The sequence below is a fragment of the Crocodylus siamensis genome, chromosome 11, assembly GCF_052110815.1.
Source record: "Crocodylus siamensis isolate JL-2025a chromosome 11, ASM5211081v1, whole genome shotgun sequence".
NCBI classification, from domain to species: Eukaryota; Metazoa; Chordata; order Crocodylia; family Crocodylidae; genus Crocodylus; species Crocodylus siamensis.
This window is the reverse complement of record NC_143405.1, coordinates 2,621,947-2,646,129: the sequence shown is the minus strand read 5'-3', so window position 1 is coordinate 2,646,129 and position 24,183 is coordinate 2,621,947. Positions and strand designations below refer to the sequence as shown.

The 24,183-nt window shown below is 47.1% G+C and overlaps 1 protein-coding gene across 4 annotated transcripts in view; it reads right to left on the bottom strand.

The window, feature by feature from the left end:
• Positions 1–24,183, bottom strand: part of STRBP (spermatid perinuclear RNA binding protein) — a 69,228-nt gene that overhangs the window by 36,934 nt on the left and 8,111 nt on the right. The window lies entirely within an intron of this gene.

Here is a 24,183-nt window from a genome sequence, read left to right as displayed (position 1 = left end):
CAGATGTCTCTATAGAAAGCAACTTTCTGTGACATGCCCACATGTGTGGGAGCCGTTTCCCCCTGCCAGTTAGAGCTCATCCTCATCTAGGCTTGTCAGCCAAGCAGCAGCCAGCAGTCCAGATCTCCCCAGCGCCTGGCAGGCGATGCAGACTTCCAAATCCACCATTCAAATAGATGGGCCAGCTGCTGGGAGAAATGCGGGACTAATCCCGCTTGCACCACTCCGAAACGTCAACCCCCGGACTCGAGGTCCCAACACTGATGCTGTGTTTCTGTGCTGCTTCTCACACCCCGGCAATCCCTAGACTCTGTGAGCAGCAGCTGTGGCTTTCTGCGCCAAACCAGGAAACAGGCTTGAGTGGGAGAGGGAGAGGTAGCACGATGCAACTGTGAATAGATGGCTTGTGAGAGAAGAGACCTGGGCCAGGGGAAAGGCAACGCGTGAGAGGGGAGAGCACGGGCTCACTGCCCGCTGCGTGCCCCAGCTTGCACAGGGAATGCCTGCCTTCTTCATCTCACCGCTGCATGGGCTTTTCAGAGACATTTGCAGCAAGCTGAAACGCAGTCGTCAGTAAAATCCTGGTGGCTGACACGTGCACTCAGGCACGAGTTTGTTTTCCTTGCCTGCCTGGATCCCGCCCCTCTTCACGATACGCTGCATATTGTCGATCAAACAATCCTGACATTGTTGAAGAGCAGAAGCATGTTTGGCAACAGCACAGGAACCGGTGAACTGCCTTGAAAGCGGAGTAGGTGCCTTAACCTCAGGGGTGTGACAGACAATAATTAAAATGCCACGTCCCACGGAGACTCGAGCATGCCAAGAGAGAAGCAGCAACAGATTCCACTTCACCGTTCTCCCAATTAAGAAGAAATGAAGCAGATATACAAGACTAATAGCTCTGGCAGCTAGATTGTACCTGTCATCTCCCCTGCTCCACACCACAACACCTGGGAGGTAGGACAGTGCAAGAGGAAGGAGCCAGTCAGCCTTGCAGCCTAAACAGTGCTGGGCTAGGGAGCAGGGTGGGGGAAACCTTGTACCGAGAAGGTCTACCACAGTTTTACAAAATGCTTTTAGGGCAAGAGGGATAGGGGACATGTGTAAGTGGAGCGGAAGATGCACCAACATGAACCCATACGATCCAGGTCTGCAGGCCTTAGCAGCTGGAGGGGCCTTTGTGACAAGTTGTCATTTTTATGCAGTCAGGACTACCAAGCACAGACTGGCACCTGGAGCAGGCTCAGGGAAGGGGCTCTTCTTACAGAGCCAGTGCCTCTGTCATAAATGGGGCCCGGAAGGCAATGTGGGTAGCTTGGAGAACAAGAAGCCAAGATATGTCTGCCTTCCAACCAGACAGCTTGCCCTGTTTTCACACTGGGGCTAGGAGGAAGCATCTCCCATCCATCTCGTGATTTCCTTTGAGCAGAGCTGTGCGGATCACACACCCACGCGCCTGCTAGGATCTCCAATCCCAGGGAAACAAGCCTTCAGATCCAACGCTCCTGTTCTCAGCAGAGATTTGCCAAGCACCTTAAAACCCATGACAAGTCTCAGCCTTACCCTGCTAGGGCCCTGTCAAGCCAATGCTCAGCACACAGATGCTCACATTTGCATGCCCAGCAACAGGGATGTCAAGAGTCCCCTTGCTCGATTAAAGTCACATGCGTGTATCCCTACAGTTGTGCAGGATTGCAGGCCCAGACCCACGCCAGCCAGCTGCCAGGCCTTGTGAAAGCCCTCGCACTCCCAGACAGCCACATGCCTCTGCAGCTGGAGAAGAGCTGGCCAAAGCAGCGCCCCAGGCATGAAAGCAGAGCCTATGGGAGCCAGGGTTGGTTGGTGCTGCTTTCTGAAAAAGAAATGCCTTTTCTGCATCCAACATGCACACACCACCTTCTTCAGCCTTGCAGCCGAGCACTCGACCCCTCCCCTTCAGCTCAGAAGAGATGCCAACACAAGGCTCAGTGTGCGGCATTTCACCAGGTCACACAGTCAGATGTTCTCCATGGGAGCAGCCCAGTGCCTTAAAAACATGGGACCAGGCTCCAGGAGGCCTCCGACTCCCCAGCTGTGCCACTGTTTCAGCTGAGCCGGATGAATATCTCCTTCACCTTCAAAGAGTGTCACGACTACTTATATTCTCAGTGTACCAAGGGTGTTCAAACTAGCAAGTTCACTAGCGTGAACGCATACTCAGTACATGCCCCAGCCCATCAAGCCGCTCTGAACACATTCTCTTCCAAACAGCCTGGCCATGCCCACCGCACAACAGACTGTCTCTGGGTTTTAGTGCCTGCCCAGCACCACACTCTCTAGACACCAAGCCTTGCTCAAGCCTGGACTCCCTCCCAGGACTGCTGCAAGCTGCTGCTCCTCGATGACAGTGCATGGAAAGCAGATGGATGCAGACGGCTGGCTGAGCAAATTCTGGTGCTGCAGTAAATTGCCGGGCAAGCGGAAATGCAGGCTTGGCCCTTTGACAACCCCTCTCTTGCACGCGGAGAGTGAATGTACCTCAGGGATGTCCTGATCCGTTTTGCCGTGCTTTGAAAACCCAAACCAGCATTAAAGGGAAGCATCAACATCTGTTTCTATTTGCCCTTTCTGAAGCAGCAAGTGACTGAGCTCCACCAGTGCTTTATTGGGCTGGGATCAGGGAGGGAGTTCCTCATTGATTGTTAAAATTATTCGGAAAGAACAACAACAAAGCCTGAAAACGTCTGCAAGCCTGAACAGAGCTGTCCCGCGATGTTCCTCCAAGTCATTAATTTCCCAACAACACTTCAGTGAAGTGTCGGCAGAAAGAAAAACCTGATAAAGCCTCACTCTTTGGGAGCAGATATTTAATAAAACCACCCAACAGAATGCAGCTGGCTTTAAAAAAACCCCCCAACATTCATACACAACACTCAGAACAAAGCATATTTGACAGAGCAGAAAAATAAACCAAGATTAGAGTAGCCCCAGCCCTCCGGATGGAAGTGCTCAGGGCTTCACTTGCTGCCAGGCTCTGCAGACTGGAGTCAGTGAGGCTGGCTGCCATTCATTTAACCCACCATGTCTTTCTGCTACTGAGCCCAGAGGCCATCTAGGCTGGCCTTCCACCCCATCAGTGCAGCTCCCTGTGGCGAGCAGACAGCCAGTGTCCCAGTGGGGTGGCATGGAGGACAAGGGGGAGAAGAGCCACTTGGACCTGACTACCTTCACCAGAGGCTGGAAAGCAACTTCTAGGAAGATCCCTTAGGGTAGCACCAGGCCATGGGTGACCGTGGCCAAGTCACTCGTTCCCACCCCTCGCATAAGAAATGTTGAGGGTACCTTCACAGACAGGGGCGTGACCAGGATGATCAGCCCCTCCAGCCTTGCTCAAAATCCCCAGGCACTAGATGCTACAGAGGTGCGAACGGACAGACCTGAAGAGGAGACAACACTCACTCTCTCCAGGCTACTGGAGAGGTGAGGGCATCAGACACAGCCTCTCACAAAGACACAGGCTCTCCAGCCACCTGAACACAGCCAACCTAATGGCCATGGCTAAGGGCCCAGAAATGTTTTCATTCAACACCCCATCCTTCACAAGAGGCAGCTCTGGATGTGGCAGGAGACAAACAAGGGAAAGAATTTAATAGGAGGTCTTTGCATCAAGGCTCATTGCTAGAGCTCTCAGCTGTGCTTCCTAGACTTCGGGACCATCACTTCAATAGCTCGTGCAGCCCCTTAGCTGTCCTTGGGGGCAGGTGATGGGGAAAGCAGCACACAACCACAGGTCTGCACACTCTACAGACACTGGTATCCACACCAGAGCTGCAATCGCACTGCACACTAGTAGAGGGGAGACTTGAAATACCTTCAGGGTCCTGACACCCTCCAGCAGCATGGAGCCGAGCTTTGTACAGACAAATGCTGCTGGGGTAACAGAAAAGCGAAAGCAGGGTCACAGCACACTGGACTGTAGTCCTCTAAATCCCTACTTCTCACTGGACTGGTGCTCGGGCGTCCAGCCAGGCTGGCTGAAGGGATCAGGGGACATGACAACTGTCTGAGTACCGCATCAGCGACACACCAGCCATGCTTAGTCAAAACACCAAAGCTCCTTCTGCCTTTCTAATCTTCCCCGGCTCAGTCCAACATCTGCCGGCAACACCAGGCTGGAGGACAATGCAAATGACCCAAGACCATTCAAGGAGACGTAAGCAAAGCCCAGCCGCCGCAGAGAGAACGGAAGTGGCCGATGGCACAGGAGACCTCCAGACGAGGCAGGGTCACGTGCAGCAATGCTGTTCGCACACCAGCGGAGGAATGAGTTACGCTCAATGAAACTCAATGTTAGCATCACCACCGCCACAATAAAAAGGCCTACAGCTTTAATTGCAAGTTGATTTTAATTTCTGCTTTACATTCAAAAGACAGGTAATTTTTTGCCACACCACACACAATGCTGCTGAAAACGTTTTGTGTTTTTCTGCAGTATAATTTTATTTCTGGCCTTCTGCCAAGAGTCTTTCTGGCAGCATCTACCACAGTTGGAAACTGTGTATCTAGGTCAGAAAAGACAAGTAGCTTTTCAGAACAGCTCAATACATTTGGCAGAAATGCTGATATTATAATTGAACTCTTTCAGCAACTCTTTTTATGATGCTCCCAGACACCAAACAAAACAAGATCCACAGCGTTGATTAGTGTCAAAATAACTGACTGAGAAACAGCAAAATACTTTTAAAACCAGGAGACGCTTTCAGTGAGATGGGGGGCCCGGCGAGGACCACAGTTCACAAGGCTTCGGCATGCAGGAAGCAAGTCTCTGTACTGGTTCTAACCCACAACTTGTACAGAGGCTTAATATTTTGAAGCCCAGATCCCTGCAGAACAGTGCAACACTTGGCTTCTCTCTCTTCTGCACAACCACGCAAAGGAAAACATCGCTGCCAGCCTTCTGGACCCCTCAGCATCCGGGGGAATTGAAGCACTAGGCTGCGCATGGCCTGGTAAAGCTCTTAGTGCTCCTAACCTCTTGTCCAGCATCTGATTTCACTTGAAGTTCATAGTCAGACTAGTTTCATTACTATTTTCCAGAGGAGGCAATCCCTTGGAGAACTGTCTCCGTTAACCCTTAGAAACCTGGTATTTTCCAGCTAAGTGACTAACTATAGTGTAGCGATACTCAGCTGGAAACTTACTTTCCATTCAAATTCTGAAATTTAATACCCAAGTCTGACTTTTCCCTCTTATTTTTAGCTCAATGGAGAATTTATGGGAAGAGGTTGAATTCAGTTTACCTTCCCACAGCTCTGTTCGTGCATGCGAATTCTGCTAAGTAAGAAACTGGTCCTTTCTCAATCCCAGCCCCCCTGCGTGGACCTGTATCCTGTGCAGACTAATCTCAAGTTAGACGCTTGTAAAAGCTTCACGGAGCGCACTTAGAGCACATGCTCCAATTCATCTTTCAGTGGAGGAAAGGGCAGGGCATTTGTGAAATCTGTAGCAGTGCACAATGAATCAGATACGCAGACGGCCATGCACACCTCCACGGGATCAAAGCTGGCTGTTACCAAACCATCTACCTCTTACAGGGAACTGCTTCGTGCTGCCCAAGCAGGACTACCCGGCTTCCAAGGCAGAAACCAGCTTTGCTGCCATTCACTGCCCATCCCTGGTCCATATATTGGGTGAGGCTCACTATGTGTTGGGGCAGGTGGAAAAAACTCACCTGAAACTTGTAGGTGTGGAAGCATTAGTGTTGCAGCAGAACAACAACTTATGAGATGTATGGGATCAATTCCTCTCATATTGTCCCATCCAGCCAAGGAAGGGATTGCTATCTGCTGCTAGATACCAAACTGAGGTGTAATTTTGGAAGCAGTATGGATCCTCTTGCTTCAGGTGTTTTAAACCACTAACAGAAAGTTGCTCAGAGAGCAACTGCTCTCTACATCTGCCACAAACCCTAAAGACCAGGAGAATTCAGGATGAAGGTTACAATGAATTATTCAGAGTATTTGATTAATTAATTAGAAAAGGCCAGTTTATGCTCCAGTTTCATTTATCAAAAACTCAAGTGCTCAATTCATTACTGAAGACAGCGTAAAAGACTGGTGAGTGCAGCCGCGGATGCTCAGAGCAGTATGTGGAACAGTCCGGTTTCAGTGTCCCAAACCCTACCGAGACCGTTATATGGCCCCCACCAGGGTGGTATCTGGCACCAATGCTCTTGTGACCTAGTGCTTCAGAGGTTCTGCAACAAAACGGCCTTGAAAATGCATCTCTCTTGGTGTGGACACCTGGGTGTGAAACTGAAGACAGACCCAGTAGGGCAAAGGAACTCCAGCCAAACTGCTGACACACCGGTGATAAATTGATAAATAAAGGAGTTTGCGTACCAAATTCTCTGGGCTGCTAAACACAAGAGAAAAACTGAACATTTCCAAAAGGAACTATATGCCTTTAAAGCACACGTGAAGCACTTTGTGAATTAGAAGTAAACAACAGACCTAGTAGAATATACTAAATTCTGCATGTTTTTATCAAGTATCAAAATGTAATTTCAGCATCCTACACCCCAAAGCCTAGATTCCTGTTCTTCTGGCCTGCACAGACAAGGGAAGCCTGGAGTCATTTCAGACTACACAGCTGTTTGTGGCCCCAAGAAGTGATGCATTAATTATGAAACCACAAAGAGGCAAAGTGATCTGTTCCAAGATCCACAGGCTTATTCGACTGCAGGATTTACTGCAGAAGATTGGTGAGTGCAAGCATTACATTATATTTAAGTGACACTGGAGATCTGTAATGAATTTAGTGACTCAGTAGAAGCAAGATCGGCTTTTATTTATAGTTTTCACACTTTTCAACAACCCATCAGGCAAAAATTTACAAGCGAGTAAGACAAAAATATAGTAGAAAGATGTTGGCTGACAGACAACTCTTTCATTTTAATTCCAAAAAATCTTCTCTTGGATTACTCGGGTGGTGGCTTTACAGATCATACGCTACAAAGTCAAAGGCGCAGTAACCTTCCCTTACTGAGGTCCATTTACAGCACCATCGCCACGTTCCAAGCTAAATCACAACATGCATGTTTGGATGTGGGCATCTTGGAGAGGATAAAACAATTCATAATAAAACTTCAAGGGTTTCCTTAGTGATCAAAAACATTATTGAGCCATGCTTGTAGAGGGAGAAAGGGGGCATGCTGAAATCCCTATAAAAGCACCTCGTGTGAACTTGTGTTTAACATCTCACTTGTTTTATATCTCCTCCTGCTTTACCAGAAAAAAAAGAAGAGAGAAAGAAAAAAACCCTCTCAAATCAGAAAGTGGCTATTGAGTTGTGATCCTGAGGGTATAGGCTCTTTAGGTAACAATGAACGTGGCTATCACTTAGGTCAAGCACTGAAGAGTCATCCATCCTCACCCAACCATTAGACTTTTGGGACTGACCACTGGCAGTCACCCAAGAAAGGATTTTTTTTTTTAGAAATCTTTTGTAAAGGATGCAGCCTTCCTCCCCTAGGCATCAATCAGGGGGCATGACAAGTCCTCCAAACAGGCAGGTTATCCTAGGACAGGTTGAGTTTTAATTTTTTTTTTTTTGCACCTTCCTCTGAAGCTTCAGGCTGTGACAAGTCCAAGGCTAGAAGCACCACAAGTCCAACCTGCTGCAGCAATTACTATAGAAACGGAAACACGGCTGCTCCAAGCTACTTATACTCGCACCTAGCAGTATATTTAGCACAGAACGGAAGGCACCTGTCCTCTTCAGCACTAACACTGAGCTGTTAAACTGCTACCCTGCGAGCCACACAACAAGATGGGTTGGATCACGGAGCAGAAGCAGTTCTAACCTCAGGGAGAAATTAAGCAACTTCAAAGGCTAAATCCCAGGGTGCATGAGATGGATGGAAATGGATAGGAGCAAAGGAAACTGCCACAAACTCACCAGGACAGAAGAGGGGTTCTTTATTTACACCTCACCGCTAGAAGCCGGGCTTCAGAGCAGCCCCATACTGACCGCAGCAGACTCCCAGAGGCTCTAAAGGGCATTGGATCATGCTACTAAATAAAGTTCTTACTGAAGTTGTATATAGAGCTGGGTCTATTGTATGCTCTTCCTAGCACATCAACTCTTCAGGGATCCCAGTAAGATAGTTCAGCAGCAAAATAAGCTTCCTTACCAGCTATCCCCAGGCTATAGGTCTCACTTCAATCATTACATTAAGCGCGGTAAGAAAGGTGAATGTTATGCCTCTCAGGTGTAGAGAAAGAAAAATAAAATGACTCCAGAAGAGCAAACTGAGCCTGGGGAATGAGATGGTGTGGCCAGTTACAATGGAAAAGGAAACTGGGCTTGTACGCTGCTATTGTCAAGCCATGACCCTTGTGGGAGGGGAGGGAAAAGGAATGTCTGTTTAATTGGAGAGTTCACAAGCTGAACTTGTGCGTCAAACAGTCTCGGCCACAGTAATGCTCCAGCCACCAATAAGGTCAGTGAAGTGCAACAGGGAAGCAGCAGGCAGCAGGTATACTCCAGCTCTGTGCTCTAGCGAACCGTGCTAATACTCCCCTGCTATAAACAAGCAGCAAATACGCCGCTTCACCCGCAACTGGGGAACTGTTTTTACGCACTACTTCCAAAGGAAGCCATGCTTTGCGTTACAAATGTACCTTTACATGTAAAAGGTTTTTTTAAAACAGTGTTTTTGTGAGTGACCTTCAAAACAGAAACCTAAGCAGCTGTTTCTCCTCTAAAATTACCTCCCAGCTCTCCCCGCTGACAATATTTGAAGAAGTTGGCATTTTTAATATTGGAAATCCACATTGGTTACTTTGCACATCTTTGCCTTTCAGCTGGTTTAAACATTAATGAGCCTTCACTTAAATGCATTCTCTAGCATGTCAGTCTCTCCACCTCAGTGGCTTTATGCATTTTTTTTTAAGAAATAAGATGAAATCTATGAATCTGCTGCCATTTGGCAGAAACCTGAAAGCATGGCAGAGAATGCTCCCCTTTCTCCTTTACTCACCATTAAGACAGGTCTTCCATCAGACCCAATGGATCAGCTTCAACTTGACTACTCAATGTGAGTTAACCTTCCTGCTTCCTTCCTGTTTAATTATCTAGTTTATTAAAGAGCCACTTGATGAGAACATGAGGAGATTAAAAGTCTCGTGCTGTTGGCTGGGTAACCCAGAGCCCCAAGAAACTTGTCATGTCCCCTATGTCCTGCAAGTACCACCTGCATACCATAAATCCTTGCCTGTGTTTCTGGCTTGGGGTGATCAAGCTGGCATGCTTCAGTTAATGAAGGAAGAGCCTCAATTTAGGCAGAAAATTGTGGAGCCATCCCTGCAACTGTTACCTGCGTGACCTTGTAGGAGGCCAGAACACACTCCCTAGCCTAACACACAGATACAGGAAACAATTTATTGAAGGACAGAAGTGTGGCAGGTGCAGCAGCATCTAAGATAGGGTCCGAGTCCAAAGCAGGTGCTGGAGATTACTCTTGGTGCTCTGGATGCCCTTGAATAGATGCGGCAGAGTTAGCCTTTTCCTGAAGTTATCAAAACACAGAGGTAATACCAAGGAAGGATGGAAGAGAGTGACACAAAAGGAGCTTGTCAGGCAATAAAATGTGTGCACTCTGGGGAAGGAGGGAGAGCACACAGAGGGGATGTGGGAGAGCAAGGGACATTGCCTCCAGACAGACATGCATTTGGAGCATTGCAAAGTGCTTCAGCATATTAAAAAAGTGCTACACGGGTGTAGCTATACAGCCAGCACCCTGACTAGAGAAAGACAAAGTTGTCTCAAAGGGCACCCTCCAGCCAAGGGGCAACAGGAGCTGTTCCTTTTGCTCTCCCCATGTCTCCAGCTGATGCCACTTTTGGCAGAGAAGTAGCTGGGAATGCTCTCCTCCCCCTACCACCCCAGCAGGCAGCCAGGGGCTGTGCTTGACAGCTGCTGCTGCAGCCCAGGTCCCAATGTGATGCAGCAGCTGCCTGCAGGAAGAAGGGCAGAGGGCTGGCTTGAGAGCCTCTGCTGCCCCAAACAGCTGACTGGTCGCTGACCAGCTGTTTGTTGGAGTGGGGCAGCAAGGGTTCTGTCAGCAGCTTCCCCACTGCAGGGGGGAGTGAGAGCAGGGGGCTGTGGGATGCTGGGGGTCCGAGAGCCCTCCTGTAACTAGACAGGACAGACGTTCCACATGACACTATGAAGCATCCTCCTACCAAAAAAAGTGTTCCTCTTAGAAAGAGGAACTCTTTTTGGGGCAGATGTGGCATTTCTGTAGCACATGCCTTGGTATGTTTGAGGTGTGCAGACCTACAAATGTGGGCAGACCTACAAATGTGGGGTCTGCCCACCCCCCTAGAAAACTGATATCAGAAAAGCCATAACCAAGTACAGTAAGCACATGGAAGGGCAGCAGCAGCTGGTAGTCTTAGGTGGGAACTGCACTCCAGTTGCCTGGATTCGATTCCCAGCCACTGGCAGTCTTGGACAAGTCATTGAATGGCTCCATTTCCCATTTATAAAATGGTGATATTTTCCTACCTGCCATGCGTAAACCACCAAGATGCTTTGCTACACAAATGCAACCCACTAGGAGATTGCAATGCAACCCAGGCAGTGAAGCCACTGCAGTTCTGAAACACGCACACAGTCCAAAGTTTCACATCACATTGTAGGGAGAGAAGGGCCCTCATTAGCACCATGCAAAAGCTAGTTATGATCACCACCAGCACACGTGGGAAAATGGACTCGTTTATGTCTGCCTAAATATTGGAAAGAAGCTGACGAAGTGAAGGGAATTCAGAGGAGGGAAGAAACAAGAATTACTGAGTAGCGGGATGGATGACTGGAAAAAACACATAAATGCTCAACATAATAGTCTGGTTAAGCTATGACTAATGGGATGGGGAACAAGGCAGCAATGGTCCAGGGATCTTAAAGTAAAATGTTGAGGGAAGGAAACAAATTTAAGGTGGCACAAAGATTACAACTGGGGCTTTCATGATTGAACTATTTTGGCTCGGGAACAGCACCCCAAAAGGGGCAGGCATCCCATTGTTTGGAACTTTTAAAACTAATCAAGGCTTGGCAGAGCATACTACAGGGACTGCTACTCAATCCTGCCTTGCAGGGGGACATGGCTGAGCGAGAGGAAGAGGAGCACATGGGAGACAGGAAGTAAGCGGCTCCCGAGAAGAACATATTAATTCATTTCACAGCTGCTACCAGAGGCTTGCAGATGCTCCCAAAAATTTGCAAGCACTTGGGTGTTCTGCACACAAACTAGGGAGCCCAGGTGGTAAAAGGTGCTTGTACAAATAAGGCCTCTGTGGCTCCTGACCCATTTGGAAAACACAAAAGATAAAACGCCAGCCACCCTTGGGAACGCAGCATGCTGCTGGAAAGTTGTATTTATGAACTGGAACAGGTTAACAGCCACCGGGGTTCATCCCCTTCCTGCCATTCATTCGGTTAGGCAGATGAGGGAGCATTTGGCTAACATCTCATTTGCAACCTGGCCACCCCCAATCAAGCCCAGATCAGGCTCTCAGTGACTTTGCTTGTCAGCACTTGTCCACATGCCAAGAGACAATGCCTGGCAAGTGCTCTATGAAGCCTTCAGTTTTGATTTGCAGAAAAGACAAAGCCACATACAGGGTCTACACAGGATGGCAAGAGAGCAGAACTGTGGTCCCTGTCCCAGAGTCACTCCTACCACCATTAACATTTAGATTTTATATTTGCAAGACCCTTTGTGCTGCTCCTTCCCCTCTCACAGCCAGTCCATCAGCTTTTCATCAGCAGCATCCCACCAACAGTACAAGGACCTCTACCTTCATCCCACCAAATCACAGTGAGTGCTAGTCTGTCCATGCTCCAGCTGATTGTTTAAGGCTGGACAAACCACGACACTAAAACAACACAACCAGCCAGCGAAACCATCATCAAACTGAGATCCCAAGAGTATTTGGGGCGCTTTCTACTGGGCCACAATAGGCCTGGTTCAGCCACCTCTCTTTTAAAAACAGACAATGGATGGTTACAACATTAAGAACAATGACTAACCGAGGCGTCAACCAGCAACGCTGCCTCAGGAAGCTGGGTGTCCCAGTTTGCACTTGCCTTAATGGGAATTGGGCGTCCAGGTCTCTCTTGTGCTTTGAAAAGGTTCAGCCCGTCTGGCCAAACCTGCTTCGGCTCGAAAAGAAAGCAGAAGAGAACCATTTGGCTTGGAGACTCAACGCACAAGCCAAATTAATGATTGTGCCAAAGCAAGAGCTGGATTCAGAGGCAGCCTGCCTCAGCCCCGTTACCAGCTCAGTACTGGATCTAAACACACAGGCCCTGTTCAAAAGGGGATTGAGAGACTATTAAGTCCAACCATTAAATACAGTTCAGCTTTGCTATCTATGGGCCACTTCAAGCAGCACCTGAGCTTTTTCCTGGGCATTAGGATACTTCCAAGATATTCTGACCAGCAACCAAGCTCCAGCTCGTTGGAGAAACTAAATCTGTGCAAGGGCAGGCTTAAGAGCCAAGAACCAGAGAGGCAATCTTGGTCTTGCGTTTGACGCTAGGGGGCTTTGGAAGGAGCTCTACCCAGTCCTAACTGTTTGATGAGAAAACGGCACTTCCTTGGATGAAATACAAGCCCAGGCAGCTTGCCTGCAAATAGAGATGCACTGATTAGGAATTCACTTTCAGCTTGAGTACCTAATTTTTCCTTTTCCCATCCCTCTGCTGCCTCCTTGTCTGGATGCATCCATGTGATTCTTGTTTAGGGAGAGCCTGGAGTTGCTCTCTAGTGTGCTGGCACATTCAGGCATTTGCTTCTCTCTGTGCTCCCCATATCACTGCTGAAGACCAACAAAATTGATGGGAATTTGCTGTCTGATCTCCAGCACTCTTTTAGAAGAGTACAACACCATGATGCATGACAGAACAGCAGCTGAATGGCATCCACACTATGACAAAAAGGAGGATACCAAGCAAAGGAGGGCAGGGTTCACTGCGATTAGAATGACCCACCAGAAAGATATGGAAAAAAACCCACATGGGCTACCAGGACCAGCCAGTGAAGACACTCTAGAAGCCCTGGAGCACATGTGTAGCCCCTTTGATTTGTTAAAGTGCTCTTAGCAGAGACAACCATTCAAGGAAGGAACAGGCTCTGCCCCCCCAACCCCAAATACTAGTCCTCTTCAGAATAGGAGCTGCCTGCTAAGCAAGTGCAAATATAGGACAAGAGCAGGATCATGTACGATTTCAAAAGCATCTCCTGTTCTTCAGCCTTGTCATCATATTCTGTCCCCTTTACATTTTTCCACCATTCTTAGACTCTCATTCCCTTTCTTTCCACAGGTTGTCTGCAGCCTTTTCCCCATTTCTTCCCATCAGTTCAATCCTGTCATCTTTAGAACATTTCTCTTTTGCTCGCCACTCTTCCTTTGCGCTCTCCTCTCCAGCACATCTGGAGCTCAGCCTCTCGTCATATCAAGCTGCAACCGAAGCATCTGAAACTGGCCACTGCTGAAACACTGCTCTCAGACCTGCAGTGGAAGCTAAAAGCTGCCTGTGTTTCACATGCCCTTCCTCTGCAGCACTGCAGCTGGCACAGCCAGTCTCATGAGCACGGAGGAACACGATGCTGCCTGTCAGCACATTACTCCCCCAGATTGCTGCAGTCGGATCTACAGCATACAGCAGCGACACGGGTTTCCCCAACCCTTCACAGCACTACCACCAACTTCGGATCACCCTAATTCTCTACCCTGCAAGGTCCCTATGGCAGCAAGCTACCACTCTCACAAGGCACAGCACTTCAAGTCACAGGACAGAACAGGTTTTTACTCCCCCATTGTAAGTACAGGTGCAATTTAATTTGTGTTTTTCTTCTAATGGGCTGACCCAAAACTGGTTCTAATGAACTAGTCATGGAAGAATGCAAAGAGTGGGTGTTAATTTACCATACTGGTGTTTCTAAAACAACAGCATCAACCCCCACTCCAGTTCCCCATGACAGTGGCTGAGCCCAGGGACCCATCTCCTCCAGCCTCCTGTCTGACAGCAGCTGCCACCAAACATCTCAGGGGCAAGAGACCTGTGAAGCAAGCAGCAATGGATAATTTTTCCTTAGGGAGTCCTCCCTGCCAACCCCTGCTGTTCCACTCATTCACGATATTATAGTTTGGGTAGGATGCACGTGAGCTAACCCAACACCAGCTTTAATTTAAATTTGGGTATTTTCATACGGAGAGCAGCAGTGATGTCCTCAGTAAACCTGAAAGGCTACAGCTTGCCAACACTGCAGCGCTGAGGAAAGGCCAGGCTGACTACATTAAGCACTCAAAATCCATCAGTGAGGTCTTTACGGTATAAGACTCTGAAAACATGTTGAAGTGTGATTACGGTCAGACAAGTAGTAGTGTATAGGGTTGTTTGCAAGCCCTAATGAGAGTGCCCTTACAGTTTTCAGGGTGCCCTTGACAAGCCTTTAAAAATACATTAAATTGCCTGAGTCCAGCATCTTACTTCAGACCTACCCCCTCTGTGTGCTCAGTCAGATCTGCTGACTTCAGTGGCAAACCTGAGCCATTTCTTCTCTCCCCAAGTAGCCCAGCTCAGCTCAGGGAAAAAGGAGCCAAACAATTGATTACATTCCTTTTGCAGGAGTATTACTGGGGGCACTGCTTGGCCTTTTAGCCACAGGCTGACAAGAGATATTTTCATGCCTTCCTGATCAGATTTTTCAGTTGTATAATTGGACATAATTTCTCTTCTTGAGTACAGGGTCAATCAAATCCTTTTCTTTTAAATCCCCAAACAACTGGCCTCTTGTTGTCAAACTTTCCAGCAATGCAAGTTCACTGTGGTGCTTCCATATCATCTCAAGAAACTAGATGCAGCCTTTTCACCTTTTTTTTTTTGCAGGGTTTTTTTTTGCACATAAATTCCCTTCCTCTCTTGTGGCAAGGGTGTTTTTCCCTATTATGTCAAACATATACAAACAGACATTTCCTTTTTTCTTTTCTGTTTATTCATTAGTGCATTCATGGTAATGCTTGCTTATGTCTGAGAACTCAGGTGCATAGTACCAACATGTAAAGGAAACATGCCTTAATTATCTGCAACACAAGTGGGGGGGGAGGGGAAATCACTTGGCAGTTTGCAACAGTATTGTTAAGAGTTCTCTGAAACATGTTAAAAAGGGACAATAATTTAATTTACAACCCTTCCTCCCTGCCCCAAGCCTCCTATTGTTAGAAATAAGGCTCAAGATGGCTATTAAAGGGGAAGGAGGGGGAAATCTTGGTTTACTTTGGGCCCCGGATAGCCGTCACATGTATTCAGTTTCACAGATTCCCTTGAGGAACATGGGTTTTCCAGCAAGGCGGGAGAGCAACTTTGTTTTTAAAGTAGGATGATGCAACTGGAAAAAATCACAAAATATTGGCAAGGCACAGGTGTAAAACTTAAAACAACTTGGGCAAAAAACAAAATAAAAATAATAATTTGAAGCTGATGCTTCCTTTGATAGGTCCAGCAGTTGGCAATAAGATATGAAGTGCTAGATCAAATGATATGATCAACCTAGATTTGGGACTTAACTGTGCTACCGTCTGTTCAGCTATCTCTGAGTCAACGCCCATGTCACAAAACCACCGCTGCTCTTGGCAATCACAGTACAGAGGGCAGGGACTGAATAGGACATGGACACTGAACAACGTGCATACTTGACTACCCTAAGCCATACCTTATTCTGTGGGAAAAGGATGTCCTTTTCTGGGGCTGTCAACTTAGCCCCTTCCAGCAGCACTACAGCCCCATGACCGACTACCAGAAATAAACACCTGAGCACTAATGAGCAACAAGGCATCTCTGTAGGGTTTGGGTTTTTGGGGGTTTTTTTAATCTTAATAACTCTTGTTATTACTTTGGCCCTCTCAGTGGAATTGCAGGTGTTTTTTGTGCACTGAAAGGTCACCTGCTTTCTTTATATCCCAGCTTTTTTATGCATCTTCCCTGGCATCTTTAAAGGACAAGAAGGAAAAAGGTTAGGCTAGGAAACCCTTAGCAAGGTTTCTTCAAGGAAAAAAGAGGAACAGGGAAAAAAAAGGGGAAACAGGAGAAAAGGAAGCCCATGAATAATTTTCAGCATGGAGCTCTTCCATGAAACATTTAGCTTTGCTGCACAAGGGTTAGTGCACAGATCCAGAGAGTGAAACTAGTCTCCCACACCAAGTGAAGCACAACAACCAAAATGATGAGGAGGCATTTTGATTTTTAAAATGTTCTTCAGTTGATCTGTGTTATTACTTGCAGCACAGGCAAGGAATTGACATTTAAAAGAAAAAAATGAGTACTGTTTCTTTAAAGAGTAAATAGAATATTTAACATTTATTATCAGAGCATGATCTTGAGTAGGAGGAATTTTCTTCTTTTGAGAAAAGCACCATTGTAACAGAGCTGTAAAGGCTGAAATTAATATTAACAGTAAAGATGCTCGGTTCACCTTAATCCAGAAGAGAGACATTTTCCAAGAAGTCACTGCCCCTGAAAGTTAAGGGATTTGCAGGGTATCAGACACTTGAACACTCTGATGTGCCTAAGGCTACCCAGTAATTCAGGATAATAGATTCCTAAAAGCACTAGGATGTTATTGTTTTAGGTTTTCTAAAGACTGCAAATTAGGAGTTGGAGAGTTTTAAATTGACTTGCTGTACATCTGAAGTAATTCTAGGTATATCATTGCTTATTAGCCGGCAGAAAAACTTAAAAAAAAAGATTTACCATATGGCATAAGACAGGATGCAGTTATCCCACGTATCTGTGTATTGAAGACTGATCACAAACTCTTTCTTCTTGGAAGCGCTCCACTGGAATCAGAGACAAGCAGAGGAAGAAAACTTTGCTGGGGAGGGAAAAAGAGCATCTTTATGTTGCCTCTGTGGCAGGAGCTGCACATTTCTCCTGCCAACAGCCACCACACGGCTATATTAATCCAAAGCCAGTTAATTTCCACCAGCAGTTGTGGGGGAGTGCCCTTCTCTGGTAAAAGGAGATGAACACAGGACAACGAGGACAGGGCCAGAGATTCAGGAAAATGCTGCAACCAAATGCTTTGTGGAGTAGGCGGGTGTCAGAGTGGGTCTGTAGAAATAATCAGCATTCCTCCAAACCTCACTAGAGCTGCCTTTGCAGCCAGGCTAGAGAAGAATATTTTTTTTAAACACTGGAATGATGCATCCTAGAGAGTGAAAGGTTACACACTGATGAGAGCAGCTGGGAAACTACTCCTCCATCTACCGGAGAAGAGACAGCATTACTCAGCGTTTCACATGCAAACACCGGGACAATGTCTTTTCCAGGCTGACTAGCGAAAAGAGGGATATTTGGGGCATACTCCAAAACGCACCTCTTGGAATATCGTTTTCATTTTGACCAGATGCTGCTAGAAATACACAGTCCAGCTTTTGTTACAAGAGCGGACGTGACGGACTGACACTTACTTTCTCTAATGTTTACAGGACGAGCAGACTCCACGGAGTATCCAACGTAACGCGCCTACTCACTCTGCCATGGCACGGGAAAGCTCTTCTCTTTTGGGAAGCAGCATTCCTGCTTTGAAAGAGCAATGTCTTGGAACAAAGACCCAGTGCGGGCAACAAAAGGAAGGCCTGGTGTTTTAAGAGGGGGAATTTCCCCCACTCTGACAGGCACTGAAGCACCATACAGGTCCTCCATCTCCACGGAAGGGGTAATTCCTACTTGCAATCAAGGAGGAACAGAGAGACAGGATCTGTTTAAAGCAGCTGTCAGTCAGTGGCAGCGCAGGGAAGAGAAGCCAGTTTTTCCTTGCTGCCTCTCCCAAACGGACTGTAGGTTATGCTCTTCATTCAAATCTTTCAGTGCTTCAGGCAGGCTGCCACAATTCACTGTGAAGTGGACTCCACTTTGTTTATATATTTTTGAAACAGCCAGCTGCCTTTGCCTCTGAATCACACACTCAATAAAAGCTCTAGCAAAATAGACAACTCTAACATATAACAGGGACAGCCGCACACATGCTCATAATGAATCCTGTAGACCTATAACTAATCCTTCAAAGGGATTCAAATGAAACGCCCAACAACTGGACTCCATGGGACTGAGTTCAGGGCCTGTTGCAGTTCCGGAGCTCAGGAGGAGCTGCTGGATCTCACTTTTTTTAAATTTCCCTAAAATCAGACACATATGGACTTTGGAGCCTGATACTGATGACAGGACAGTCTCTCGCTTGGGTAGGCAGCGAGACGCTCCAAACTGGTCCTCAGGAAGGATGCTTGCAAGCAGTTAGAAAGCTACAGGAAGCAGCTGTGGGAGCTAAGCAGCATCCCAGACATCAGCATGGCCCCATGACGGTGCCAGTTTTCCAAGGCAAACAGCTCTTGCCCCAACTCTGGGCACTCACTGACGACTCCAGGTTTAACAGGCTCTTCCTCTTTTCAGGGCAACTGCAGTGGTTTTCAGGCACACATCAGAATGGCGCTGAGAGTCTCAGCCAGTAACAGGTGGCCTGGGAAACGTCACAGACACAGCTCCTGATGAGTCAAGAACCATTTCCGCTCACCCGCACGAATCATGGTCAAGGTTTCTTTTTTTCTGTAGCTGCCAACACCACAATATGTTTAAGATAGAAAGTCCTCCCCCCACCCAACTCCGGCATATAGAGCTTATAAAGCTTTCGGTTTACTTTTCTAAGTACAGTCGCCTTGCAATTAAGGCTACACAGTCCGGGCATTGCCCTTCAAGCCCTGGGATGGTGTAACAGCCACACCACCTGTCCACAGGACCAGGCCATTTGCAATCAATGATGGGAGGTCTCTGCCCATGCGGCTATTTTAGCAGCATTTTAGTTCACCTTTAATACTTTCAACCAGCACTGTTCAGAGCCCTCAACTCCCCTTTTCCAGGTTGGGGGGGAGGTACAGCAATTACCGCTTCTGCTGCGATCTGCCAGGTTTTGTTTCATTTGTTGTTTTAATCCCACAGTGTTGAGGCATTACAAGGCTGCTCCTCAACAGATGGAAAGCTTTCAGGCACTGCAAAGGCTCTTCTGCCCCAGAACAGCTCAGGAAGAGAAGATGAGCGTTGCCACTGAATGGTGTTCAGAGGCCAAGCCAGATCTTTAGTATTTGATGAGAAGCAAGGAGAAATTACTGGTTTCTAGCTGCCTTTTTTTTTTTAAAATGGCAATCATGTTTCATAACTATGACTAGGATTTTGGCACCCTGAATTTAGTAAAATTTCACGGGTGTGTGTGGGAAGCAGTAGGAGACCACAAACACACACACCCCACTCAGGGAAACGTTACCACCCTGCCCACTGCATACTTAGCACAGCTCAGCAATAACCAAGCTGAGTGGTTTTCCATGCTTTGCCTTGTGGAAGCTGTAGTTTAGAGGACTTCCTCTCCTTAAGTCAACATCCATGGCCCAACTCCATCGACCATCATTTCTCTGAGCCCCCGTGACAAAACCTGCAGCCTATTTTCCGACAGCAAAAGGGCAAGAAATTTCCATGTAAAAGGTCAAAAGAAAACCCCCCCACTCACACAACCCCCCATGCACAGGGACAGAACAAATTTGGGGCTTCGCTTAAAACTCCCCAGTGATAGGCAGCAGCCAGGATTTCAAGAAACCCTCAGATTAAGAAGCTATACCAACACACTGTAGCATCAGAAGATGCTGAAGTGGGGAATGCCAGGAGAAACAATAAATTATTTCACTGGTTCTCAGAAACTAGAAGCTGCAAAGCGTGTATCTACCATTGTGTTTCATATTTCCTTCTCAAGTTTTGGCAGAAGTAAATATGGCTTCTTCATCAAAGCTGGTAGAGGGCAGCTCCGCAGGAGGACAGGCACTGGCACAGCCATACATAGGGGCTCCTGGAAAGTTAGGACTTCACAACATTGCAAAAACAAGTGCAGGCCCTGCATTTCCATGTGCACCAGGTAACAGCAGAAGCAGCAAAGCTACAATGCACTTCCACAACCCATGTTTAGTGACCACAACCATGCCTATTCAAAAGATCATAATCAAATATTTAGAATGGCAATCAGATTATAATGTGCAGAGATCAAAGATACATTTTTCAGCCTCCATGGTGCCTGCCAGACTGCTCAGAGAGGAAAACTGCAAAAACAATGGTTACGAGTTACCCTGCTAAACCATCTGAGTTTTAATGCACACAACTGAGAAAACAAGGAGCCGCCTACTAACACATGAACACCTTGGGAAAAGGAAGCCTGACCCTGCCCTCCGTAAACCAAAGCAAGTTCATCATATTAGGGAACCAACATACTCCTGACAACCATTTTATGGAGGGAAAAGTCAGAAACTGAGTTTTCTGTTCTATTCCCATTCTCCAACAGTGCCTATCACGTGTGTCCGAGCAGCTGTGATCCTCCCAGTCTGATCCACTAGATACAGTTATGAATATTATAAAACTAAGCTATTTGGAAGTTGCCCAAAAAGAGGGAGTTTCCAGGAACAAAGATACTGCGGTTCCCCCCCCCAATGCAAAGAGGAACCAAAATTTGTATTTGTTTTTCTTCCAAAGTGTTTCTCAGAGGAAGCTGTCTTCAGACACCATGAGCTGCATTTAAAACACAGCAGAGAGCAAGAGAAAGCTGGATGTATTTAAAGACTCCCATCTGGACACCTAGCTTAGGCGAAAAAATCACACATGAAGTAAGTAGGACACCTTCAGTGCCTAATAGATATTTGTTCCTTTCACACCTAACAGTCTGACAATTAATGTGCATTTCTGTGGCAGCCTCTGTTTTGAAATGAAATGGCAAAGATACTTGCTGTGGGTTGTACAGGGAAACATGCACCATCTTGCATAAAACTAGGCTTTGTTCTAGCCATCCAGTGGGAGGTCACTTTCTTTAGAAAGATTCATAAAACTGAAAGCACTGAGATTCCAGACCCAAAGCAAGAAGAATGACATAAAAGGTGGATAGCTGTCTGCTTCTAGAAAGGGAAAGCAAAAAAGGTTGTTTTTTTTAACATGCATGCAGTTGTTTTACACACTCAGAAAAATCACAATTACAGAGCTACAAAACCACCAGCTAGTCAATATAAAAATTGTAGCTTACAAAATGCTGCCCGGCAGCCAGCGGAAATAAGTATTTTTTCCAAGGATACCTCATACACTGCAATGGGTCTTTAAAATATATGCATCTGCCTTAGCCATCCACTGCATCCAGAAATGCAGACATGATTGACAGCCAACCAGGCCAGCCAGTTATTTCTTGACTAATGTGCAGCATTGCATTTATGCAACCTTTGGGAATGGACAGTATGGGTGTATGTGTGACTGGCCTTAGCAGCACACGGCATTTTGGAAAGCCTTCAATAGAATCAGATGATAGCAAAACAGAGCAAGTCTTCCAAATGCACGGGGTGAAAGCCTCATTTTGCCCTACAGTAGACTGTGCAAGGGGAACACACCCAAAGTACCTATGAAGCCATAAATGAAAGACCAAATACTCATGGGGACCATGACAAGTCTAAGTCCTAAAACATGTGCATTAGCAATCCAGGGTGAGATGTAGAGAACTACAGCACAAAGATGGAATTGTGTTGGTAGGGGTGGGGGCAGGGGCAGGGGAAGAGAAGCAGCATGTTTTGGAATCGCCAGACTTTACAGATCCATGGGTTATCGTCAGCCCTCAAAATTTCTCCACCCTTGGGCCCCCCATGTGATCTTGCCAAACCTTCACTTGCAGGTGTGACCTGCAGTTTGCATTTTGGGAACCATATTTCAGTGGGTTTATGACAAACTCTCTCGAAGAGTGAAACCAAACCAGGCCCAACACCTGATAGCAATAATCCAAGAAAACAAGTGCCATCATTGTGGTTAGGGCTAGGAAGCTGTCCAAGATTAAGAACACTCAAGTCTTCAGTCTGATTCCAGAGAAAAGCAAACACTTACCAATTTAGTAGCAAAAATAAGATGCCACAAGTCAAAGCAAACATTATTGTGATCAAACTAGCCTTTCTTTTGTAATAAAACTGCATAAAGCCATTTCATATTTAATAGTCTCGAGCCATTTAAAACCAATCTCCAGTGCCTTCTGGTCCAATCCTGCAGCAATACAGGAAGGTGGGCAGGAATGAGCTTTTTGCTGCCGCCTCTTCAACTTGCGCAAATAGGATGACTGCTACCCATATGACCCTGAAACACACTCCATCAGCTCCCCCAGTGTGTCACAGTCCATGATCCTCATTCCCCCAGCACTGGAAACAAAACCAGTAGTATCAGATATACAGAAGCCTCTCCACTTGAGTTGCAGCAGAGTCTTCTCCTGAAATTGGTTTGGCGGTTACCATTGTATCTTCCTGGGAAGAACCAATATCACCTTTGTGTCAGAAGATTTTGATCTCTTAAGAACTGTTTAACCCAATTCCCTGACAGAAATCTGGGGCTGCAAGGAAGGTCTACATCTGCTTATAACTTTCTGATGGGAAAGCCAGCTTTTACTGAAGCAAGCAATACTGCCACCACTGCCCCTGCTCCATTGCCACGTTCAGGGTCCATCTAAAAGCCAAAACACAAAAACACAGTGACAAGCAGCTGAAAGTTCTCGACAGGAACAGGACTGAGAGGATAAAGAGGGAAACAGAGTCCAGCCCAGATGGACTGAACACTGGTCATTCGCTTGATGCTGAGCAGCTTCTAGGACAGGATGAGCGCGTCCCTCCTCCAGCAAGCTGTCAAAGAAGCCTTTGTGACCGGCTCTTTCATTTTTAGCAGTCATACACAGAAAGGAAGGGAGACAGAGACAGGAATGTGCACAGTATCAGCTGGCAAAATAAGTGCTCGAGGGCAGGAATAGCTTTCTAGTTTGCGTTACGTGCTGTGCACATGCGGCAGGGAACAGGGTCCTCAGACAACCACAGTACAAATAAGGGAGGAGGAATGAAGAACGTGCCCCCACTCCTGTGCACGCATGCCTGCTTTGCCCATCTGGGAGTGCTGCCTACTCAGATGGCTGGTTCTTGGTAGGGTGAACCTGTCCGTTCTTGGTCTGGTTCTGTGCAGCACTCGAACACAGCTGTCCACCTGCTGCTGCCATACAAAGAATGACTGCACCTCCTCTTGTACCCATCTCCCCTTGCTTAATTTGCGCAGCTTGCCCCTCCCACTCCCCTATGGAGCCCCCAAGCCCCCTCTACAGGGTCTCCTTCCACAAGCAAAAGATAAGCAAGCAGTTCAGCACCCTGCTACTGCTTGCCCACTCATCCCCTCTACTTCTCTGCCTGGGGCTCAGAGCCCAGGCTCCCAGGCCAGGGAACACTCATTCATTCTCCTTTGCAGAACCTAACCCAGGCTCCAAAAGCCAATGGCGCTTTCCCTTCCCCCTGTAGTGCCAGCTTTCCAGCTGCCCCATCTCTGTGCCTTTGTGCTGGAGCAGGGATCCGCAAGCTTTGCTCCTGTGCTGCAGTGCTCACCAGCTGCAGCAGAGATGCTGACAGTGAAAACCCCCCTGCAGACTGGAAGAAATGCAATGCAGGAGCATAGCTCAGAGCGCCAGATCAAGTACACCCCCACCTGCCTTGGCTGCGTTCTTCGCACCAGGATCCTGCAACCCACCCTTGCATTAAGGTCAGTTCTTGTGGGAAAGAAACTGAACAAAGGGGCTTCAGCTGCGCCTGCTCAGAAGCAGAGAGGAGTCTTTTTGAAGCAAATTCATGGTACAAAAACCCCCAAGACTGTAAACTGCGAAGGGAACTAATGGCTTTTTGCTTTGTGGGTTCTCTGATTACTGTTCTGATCTTAATGCAAAGTCTGCCCAAGAAAACCACCATCTCTTAACCAAGGAGGTAGTCCAAACAGCCTCTACACAAGAGGAACACAAATGGAGGGGGAGAGGAAAAGAGATCAGAGCAAATCCAGCACTCCTCTCCTCTCAGCCAACATGCAATCAGTTCTGTACTATGCATGAGGCTTGCTCCTGTACTTTGTATTAGGCTGGGGGGAGGGGTAGGAGGAACAATGCTTGAAGCTGAAGTGCACCTGCTGAAGCCAGCAATAAAAGGGGTTAACTATTTCAAGTCATTGGCATTAGGATCAGATAGGAGAGGGAACCATGCATGACATACAAGGCCAAAAGGAAGGAGC